Genomic DNA, 8,636 nt, shown 5'->3' with positions numbered 1-8,636 from the left:
GTTATGCTCCACACAGACTTTTAGGGCCCAAGGCTCCTTGACAAGTGGCTTCATCATCCCCCAGAACCCAGAGATGCCCACTGGACAAAATCTGGCTGAGTGACAAATGGAAAGCATATACGGAGCCCACACAGGAAGTTTCAGGGGCCAGGCTAGAGGTGACACCCTTATTTCCACCAACATTCCATTGCCCAGAACTCAGTCACATGCCCACCTAGCTGCAAAGGAATCTGGGAAATAGAGTCTTCCTGTGCACCCCAAAGCAAAAATGAAACAATATTGTCCCTGTTACAGTTTTCTAGATCTAGAGATATTTTGGAAAGCAATTTGAAGATGAGACTAACAAATCCACAATTTAAGCATCCTTTGGAGTTCGCAGTATGACTACTGTGTAGCTTATTCTCATACTGCGAGATAACCCTAAAATGTTTGTAGACCATCTAGATACAAGCCCTGCACAGGTTCATTGCTAACATGTATCATTTGGTCTCATGAGAGGTAGAGGTAAATTCCTCCATTTAACCCCAGAGGAAGCTGAGTCAGGAGCAACACCCTCGTCTCAGGGTCCTTCTACATCAATGATTCAACTCTATCAGCTCAAGGAGGACATGAAGCTACAGAGGGACTTCCAGCCCCCTGTGGTCTCTGATGTTCAAGCTACAGTTCTCAAATGGGGACAGGAGTGCCGCCTGCCGGGAGACAAGTGGCAATGTCTGGGGACATTTTTAGTTACATCTGGGGTGGAGGGTGCTACTGACATCAGGTGGGGGAAGGCCAGGGATGCTGCTAAACCTTCTGCAATGCACAGAACAGCCCCCACAACAAAGAAGGATCTGGCTTCAGATGTCACTAGGGCCAAGTTGAGAAATCTTGCCATTAAAGACCCCAAAGGACTAGTGGCCAGGGTGTAGCTTGAGGATGGTGTGGGAGCTGCATCCAGGGCTCGTGACTATTAGGACATGAACAATGCTGGCCTGTTATGGTGAAAGCAGTCAGCAGCTGCCGCCAGAACCCTTTGTCAAACACCCACGTATCAGGATTATAATCCTACTGCCAAACCAAACATGTAAGTAAGCAAGTCAGACCTCTTTGACAATGTGTGTCCATAACCACAAGAAGTGCTCAAAATATATCATGCACTGCACAGTTAAAATGTCGTCTAGCACATTCTAAATACTGTTCAAAAGCACAGTAGGAGGACGGGGAGGGAACAACAAATAGCCTAGCCTGGTGGTTTCTGAAGGATGAGGTTGAGTCATTCTATTTTGGCTGCCACGTGCTTTTCTGAATTTTCCAAAATTTCTAAGATTAGTTTGTATTTTTAACTTTGTAATTCAATGTCATTTTAAACGTGCAGTGAGTTGCAAGATGAGTCCAAGGAATTTCCAGAAACCCTGGACGCAGAGTCATCAAATGATTGCCTCTGACTCTATTTGCTCTCTCATTTCCCTCCCCATCTCTCTCCCTCAGCCAGTGTACCTCCTTACCCTAAATCTGTGAATGAGACATTCATCAAAATCAGGAAATTGATTTCTTCTTCCCTTTAGTCTAGAACGGCTCCTTAGCCTTTTTTATGTTTCTTTTTTATGTTCATTTTTGTTTTGTTTTGTTTGTTTGTTTGTTTGTTTGTTTTGTTTGTTTTTTTGTTTTTTCAGACTGTCCCTGTCGGGGCTCATCTGATGTTTCCTTGTGTTTAGATTCAGATTATGAATTCTGGGCAGGAATACCATGTAAGTGACAGTGGGGTCCTTCTGAGCATGCTTTTGTTTTTAAATAAACAGGGAACTGCTATGAAAAAGAAATGACTTGATAAATGAATAGAGCCCCACTCCCCACCAGTCCCCAATCCCTACCTCCTCCTCAGACAGGAACCATGGCCCCATCTTACTCTTATTTCTAGAACACCTATTCTCTGTGCTCACTTTCCATTCTTTCGCTTCACCTCTTTCACTGGCCAGATCTTTCTAGAGCACAAACTCTGTGCTGATTATACCCCAAGTACAGTATGCAATCAAATATCTCCTAACTGGATTATACTTTTTTTCTCATCCCAGCATATGTGTGTGGCCATCCAGGGTGTTCTCTCTGTAGCGGTTTCCCAGCTACTCTTTCATTCAAGCAACATCCTCTGCCTCCCCAACTTGTCTCTGAGCTGCTTGAGGAAAGAAAACAAGACAGATCCATCTCCAGCTCCCAGAAGCCTTGCCGGAGGCACCACATCAGTGCTTCAGACACATTTCCAGAATAAATGGCATTTACATAACCAGTCAGTGTGGATGGGTGACTTTTTCCTTTGAGGAAATTGACTAAGTGTGCCCATTCTGTTTAATGATCTTCTAGTTATAAGGAAGTCAAGGGCCACCTAAACACAGCAGAAACCCAGGGTAGGTGAACACATACACACATACAGACACACACACACCTATTCTTTTGGGGGGATTTGGAGTCACTCTCTCAGTTCAGAGTGTATTTCTTTCATCAAAATGGCCCATTGTGCCCCAGACTGGCTAATTCTGTGCTCCAAGTATCTTGGAAATTGAGCATCAGATTGTGTTATTAAAGCAAAGTAATCTGAGAGCAGCAGCAGCAACTAAGTTGCCGCCCATGCCCATGCTCGGAGTGCCCCGTCTTCATTCCGTAACTATCAGTTGTCCTGGTAGCTGTCTTTGCTTTTAGCTCCAAAACCATGAAAAGTAAATGGGAATGAGCCACTTTAAATTAAATATGAGAAACAATTACATTTTGACAGTTTAATTGCATTCTTTCTCCCAGCCGAACTTTCTAAACAAGACACTGCACTTACCAAGTACGCCAATTGTATTTTTAGATTATTTTGCAATTAAGGAAGTATCCTTAAAAAAAAGATAAAATAATCGGTGGACCAAATGGTTCTTTCTTGAGGGAACTAGATTAAGGAATGAATGACGAGCCATCGCGTCCATAGCAATTAGCCTTGAAGCCACTGTGGACAGAGATTCCTCCTTGAAGCCACAGTGTTATTTCTCACACTTACCTTTATGTTCCATGTCACCAAGCCAATCAAGGGTCAAAAAACGCTTTGATCGGCAAGGACTGGGTGGGTTCATTGCGATATGATGGTGTCTCAGTCGGTACCATCAAAATGCACATGTATTGAAAAAATACGGCAAGGACATTGAAACATTTACCCTTGGATGGCGGGATGAATGGTGAGCTTGACTTCTTTGTCCTTCATTTTTTACAACAAGCAAAAAGAAGGTGTTATATAAATCTCTATAGGGTAGGGTAAAAATAGCACATGGTTGAAAGATGGAGAATGATGACCAAAGAGCATCTTTATTTAGTGGTACCTATAATGGGCTGAATGCATCTTTCCCTACCCAGATCCATATTAAGGCCCTAATCTGCAGGACCTCAGAATATGGCCCTATCTGGAGATGGGGTCTTTAAAGAAGTAATCAAGAAAATTGAAATCATTAGGGTGCCTTATCCTATTGTGACCAATGTCCTTATAAGGAGATTAGGACACAGATGCACACAGAGGGAGGATGAGGTAAAGACACAGGGAGAAAATGGCCATCTACAAGCAAAGGACACAGACCTTAGAAGAAACCAACCCTGCTGACACCTTGATCTTGGACTTCCAGCCTCCAGAATCGTGGGAAAATACACTTCTGTTTTAAGGTACCCACTGTGGACCTTTTCCACGGCTGCCCAAGCAGACTAATACAGCACCATAAAGTTACAGCGATGACGATATGACCCATGCAGTTGCTCAGGGCCCAGCACTCGGAAGGGTCCTTCCCTTGTCTCAGTGATCTGCTATCACTGTCTTAAAATTCTTAGTAATTTCTGAGCAAGCAATCCCATTTTTCCCTGCGGGGGGTCTTGATTTTACCCCTTAATACCTACGTCTTCACTCTTCAAGGCAGGCCACATAGGTGCTTTCTTATTTACTAAGCATTTATTGAGCACCTGCTGTGTGCCAGGCACTTTGCCCTTGTCCTCTAGGAAGCTGAGCTTAAGAGGGGGAAATGTTTGTGAACAAACAGCTCAGTGTCTATAAGTGGAGGAGGGAGAAGGGCCACCAAGGAAGGTGCATCCCCAATCAGATGGCTTCACACCTCCCAAAGCCCATTCTAGAGTCAGGGAAATTGAGGCTCACCTGTCCAAGTTGGCCAGCTGGTGAATGACAACCTCAAATCTTGGTCTTTCCCCACCCCAGTCCAGATTATACCCATGGCATATGGAAGTTCTCAGGCTAGGGATCAAATCTGAGCTGTGACCTACGCCACAATGGTGGCAACATCAGAGCCTTAATCCACTGCTCTGGGCCAGAGATTGAGCCAGTGCATCCACAGAGACAAGCTGGATCATTAACCCACTGTGAACTGTGCCACAGCGGGAACTCCTCAAACTCTGGTCTTAGCCTCCTTTTTCCACTAGGCCTGGCCACTCCCAGAAGTGTCCTATGTGAACTCCCATATTGTTACCCCACAGACCGAGGGGCCACTGAGCAGGTGCGTGATATAGGCATACCCGACAACTCGCAAGGCTACAGGTACTCTGTGAAGCCATGTTCAAGGCCCAGGTTTTCTTTTATTTTCTTTTTTTATATATATAATTTTTTTCATTATAGTAGGTTTACAGTGTTCTGTCAATTTTTTACTGTACAGCATGGTGACCTCATTATACATACATGTATAGATTCTTTTTTCTCACATTATCATGCTCCATCATAAGTGACTAGATACAGTTCCCAGTGCTACACAGCAGGATCTGATTGCTTATCCATTCCAAAGACAATATTCTTCTCTTTCTTTTCTTTTCCTTTTTGTCTTTTTAGGGCTGCACCCAAGGCATATGGAGGTTCCCATGCTAGGGGTCCAATGAGAGCTGTAGCTGCTGGCCTATGTCACAGCCACAGCAATGCCAGATCCGAACCACGTCTGTGACCTACACCAAAAATCATGGCAACGCCAGATCCTTACCCCACTGAGAGAGGCCAGGGATAGAACCTGTGTCCTCATGGATGCTAGTCAGATTTGTTTCTGATGAGCCATAATGGGAACTCCAGGCTCAGATTTTCAGCATGGGGCTCATGAATCCCACAAGATAGCTGAGACAGGTAAGGTAGAGAGCCTAAAATGAAGGGCAGAAAGGTCTAAAAGGGAATTCAAGTTGGCTGCGGATGAAATCATTTTAGAAACACTAGTGTCTGGGTCTGATCCCGGGGCCACAGGGGCCTCTTTGGGGGGAGTAAGAATGTCTACACTCCAGCAACTCTTGACGTATCTGCTCAATCACTGATTTCCCACGGTTGGCAAAATAACCAATACAAGAAAGCTCCATGCTCGGAAATTATAAAGGAAGACAACGTTAGGCTCAGGTCTGCATTATCAGCAAACCTAGAGCGGATGGTTTTATTTCCATTAACTATAATGCCTCTCTGTACCGTGATGCTCATCCAGCCCTGTCTGATGGGTCTTATGCAGTGTCTAAAAACGCCTTCCTCATTTGGCTCAAAAAAGTTCTGTCACTTTAGTCCTTGTGACTTAAAATACCCATTACTCAAATATGGTTAAGATTCATGCAAGATGAATTCTTTTCCAAACTTTCAAGCCCGTGAAATTTTGTCATTTATTAAATCGGGGATGAAAAATTAAAAAAAAAAATCTCTTTCATCTGCACCAACCGGTCCTGGAATCAGCATTCCCCCTCCTAGACACACAAAGGGTCCCCAGTCCCCAACCCACCCCCACCCCCCGCAGGCCAGTTCAGCACCATCGTTTCTCAGATAGCAGCCTCGCTGGGGCCTGTTAGCCTGAGTGCCCCACAGGCCATCAAAGCGGCCCCAGACTCCATTATAACCTCTCTTAGCACTTTCTGCACCTCCACGCCGTGCTGGTGGGGTACCTGGCTATGCGAGAGGGGCCTGCAAATGGGATTAAAGACAGAACATCGCTTCGACTGGCCCCTCCAGCTGGGCGACGGAGAAGACGGGTCATGCTCAGCAACCAGCTGCATCCATCCTTTGATTTTCTCAGCGGCCTCTTGCCGGGTCTGCTGTGCCCTGACCACGTTCCACTTTGATGGATGAACCAACCCGCACCCCCTCCCCAAGTCGGGGCTGCCACCCTGGGTTCCTCCATGCAGACAGCTGGGGAAACTGGGTCATGGTGATGCAGTTCCAAACACCTCTCTGCACGAACAAGGTTGTGTCACCTTCTTTCAGCTTTATTTTGGGGTCCTGAAGGTGACGCATGTGTGTGCACATGTACGTGCATGCAAGTGTGTTTTTTTTTCCTGCTCCTCCAGAACTCTGGGCATTTGGAGAAAGTTCACAGGGGGTCCAGGGAAGCAGAGGACAAGCAGTTGACCAGGGCATCTGGGCCAGGCAGGCTGAAAACTGCCTGAGCAGCTTTTGAGACAAACATGCACATACACGCAGACTCAGCCATCCGATTCACCACCTTGCCTGTCCAAGTTCAGCCGAGTTGACAACTCTGAGCTTTGCTTCGTGCCATTCGGACCTTGCCCGAAACCCCTCCAACTGTCCTAAGCAGGAGAGAATAGGCCCTCTGCTAATTACCCTAGAGGCCAGCTTTCTGCTCCTTTGAAGAGCTTGCTTTGATGTGATGCAATTCCGCTGCCAGGAGCGGCTGTGCCCAGATTAAGCACATAATGAGCAATTATCAGCTGGGCTCTAGGAGTGCGGCTGGGGCAGCCGAGTGGAAACGCCTCTGACTACCCCACCGCGCCGACTCCCCCGGGGGCCAGAGTAATTCACTTACCCGCTTCCCTCCGCACCCGGCCCTTGACAACGTCCTTCTTCCTATCTGTAAAATGGGGCTGAGGAGGCTCATCAGGGAAGCAGCTCAGGGCGCTCCAGCCGGCCGGCCACACCATGCTTGGGCAGCTGCTCGGAGCACTAGGAAAATACTGGGAGAGACAACCTAGGCTAGCACAGGGCCTGGGGAGGGCAGGCTCTGGGGTCAAAGTCACCGAGGTGAGCTGCATGACCTTGGGCAAGGGACGAACCTTCTCAGGTTAGCGCCCCCTTCTGGAAAGGCAGAGCCCTGGGCGAATCCGCCCATAGGATGCTTGGGAGGAACTGAGACGCTGGCTGTTATCAGCATCATGTACACGTATTTGGTCCGGTGAGGCGGATGTTGGCGGGCTGCTAAAAAGATAACTGAGGCCCAGAGGGATCTGCCCGAAAGGCCAGGAAAGGAGATTCAAGCTGAGGTTTGAGGAAATTATAAGGAAGCAATTTGGTGGGATCTGAGTCCCATCTTCCTCCAGAAGGTGTTTAGGAGTTAAGACTTGCGGGTCTTTTCTGGTTTGGTCCATTGGGATGCTGAGTCCTGAACTGACAGCATCTCCTGGCCAGGAGGAAAAACCTGAGCGGAGAGAGCGTCTCTTTTGACAAGAAGCCTGCGCTCTTCCACATAAAGGGGCTCCAGTCTTGCCAAGAGTCTCCTCTCTGCTCCTAAAATGCCTTTTGTTTCCCCATCAGACATCAGGCTTAAAAGACAGAGCTCCCTGGAGAGGGGACACAGGACTCCCCTTCCAGCTGGTTCCCTTGACACGTCACCAGGTAAATCTGCAAAAATACACCTCTGACAAGAAGCCCCCCATCCATCTCCCCTAGTGCCCATGTGGTCCTCTCTGAATTCCTGTAATTCCTTCTGTTGAGCCTTTATCTTTGGAGCCTTAAAGATGGTTCCATGGAGGCAGATTAAGGAGGCTCTGAGCATCTTGGTTCAGAGACCACATCCTGCTCAACTCTGTCCCTCACAGCTCCGTAATCTAGGAACCTTTCCTTTCCCTCTTTCTTTCTTCCTTTCTCTCTCTCTTCCTTCCTTCCTCTTTCTTCCCTTCCTGCCTTCTCCCTCCCCCTCCTTTCTTCCTCCCTCTCCCCTCTCTTCCTTCTTTCCGTCCCTCAACGATTTTTCCATCCTTTCTTTCTTTCTTTCCCTCTTTCTTCCTCTCTTTTAATTTGACCCAATGGCCTGAGATTATTTCTAGAGAGCGAACAGGGTGACACAGGCATCTCGGGTGGAGGGCACTGCCACAGAGCCAAGCACCAAAGAGAGGCCACCTCCCAGTTTTGTGTAAAGCCAGCCATTGCCATCTTGGCAAGTTCTGGAAAGTTCTGTCTGCTTCCCCCTGGGGAGCCCCGCCCTCGCTTCCACCCTCCTTTCAGACCCTCATGTGAAGCAGACTCTCTCCTGTTCCCGTTCCTCTGCACGGGCCGCGCTTCCTTGCCTTTCAAAATCCACCCCCAGCTCGAGTCCTACAAAACTCAGCTCCGTCCTCAGAGAAGCCACCTCTGGCCGCCCAGTCCAAACAGGGAGCCCTCTTCAGTCCTTTTCCTTCAAGGCCTTTATCCCGGTTTTCCCTCAAACACCTATTTGTGGGACCATCTGATGAATACTCGCCTCTGACACCCACGAATCTTTACAATCCACAGAGGCAGGGACTGGCCATTTGACCATCACCGTTTTCCTGATGCTTGGAACACAGTAGGTGCTCAATAAAGATTCAGTACATGAGTGAATAAGCGTGATGACCAAAGTTGTTTGGGGTCAGATTAGCAATTCAACTCTGAAGCTCAGGTTATGTGACCTACACACTTCTGGGAGGAAACGGGC

Source organism: Phacochoerus africanus, chromosome 15 (genome assembly GCF_016906955.1).
Source record: "Phacochoerus africanus isolate WHEZ1 chromosome 15, ROS_Pafr_v1, whole genome shotgun sequence".
In the NCBI taxonomy this organism is placed as follows: domain Eukaryota; kingdom Metazoa; phylum Chordata; class Mammalia; order Artiodactyla; family Suidae; genus Phacochoerus; species Phacochoerus africanus.
Note: the sequence above shows the minus strand (reverse complement) of the source record.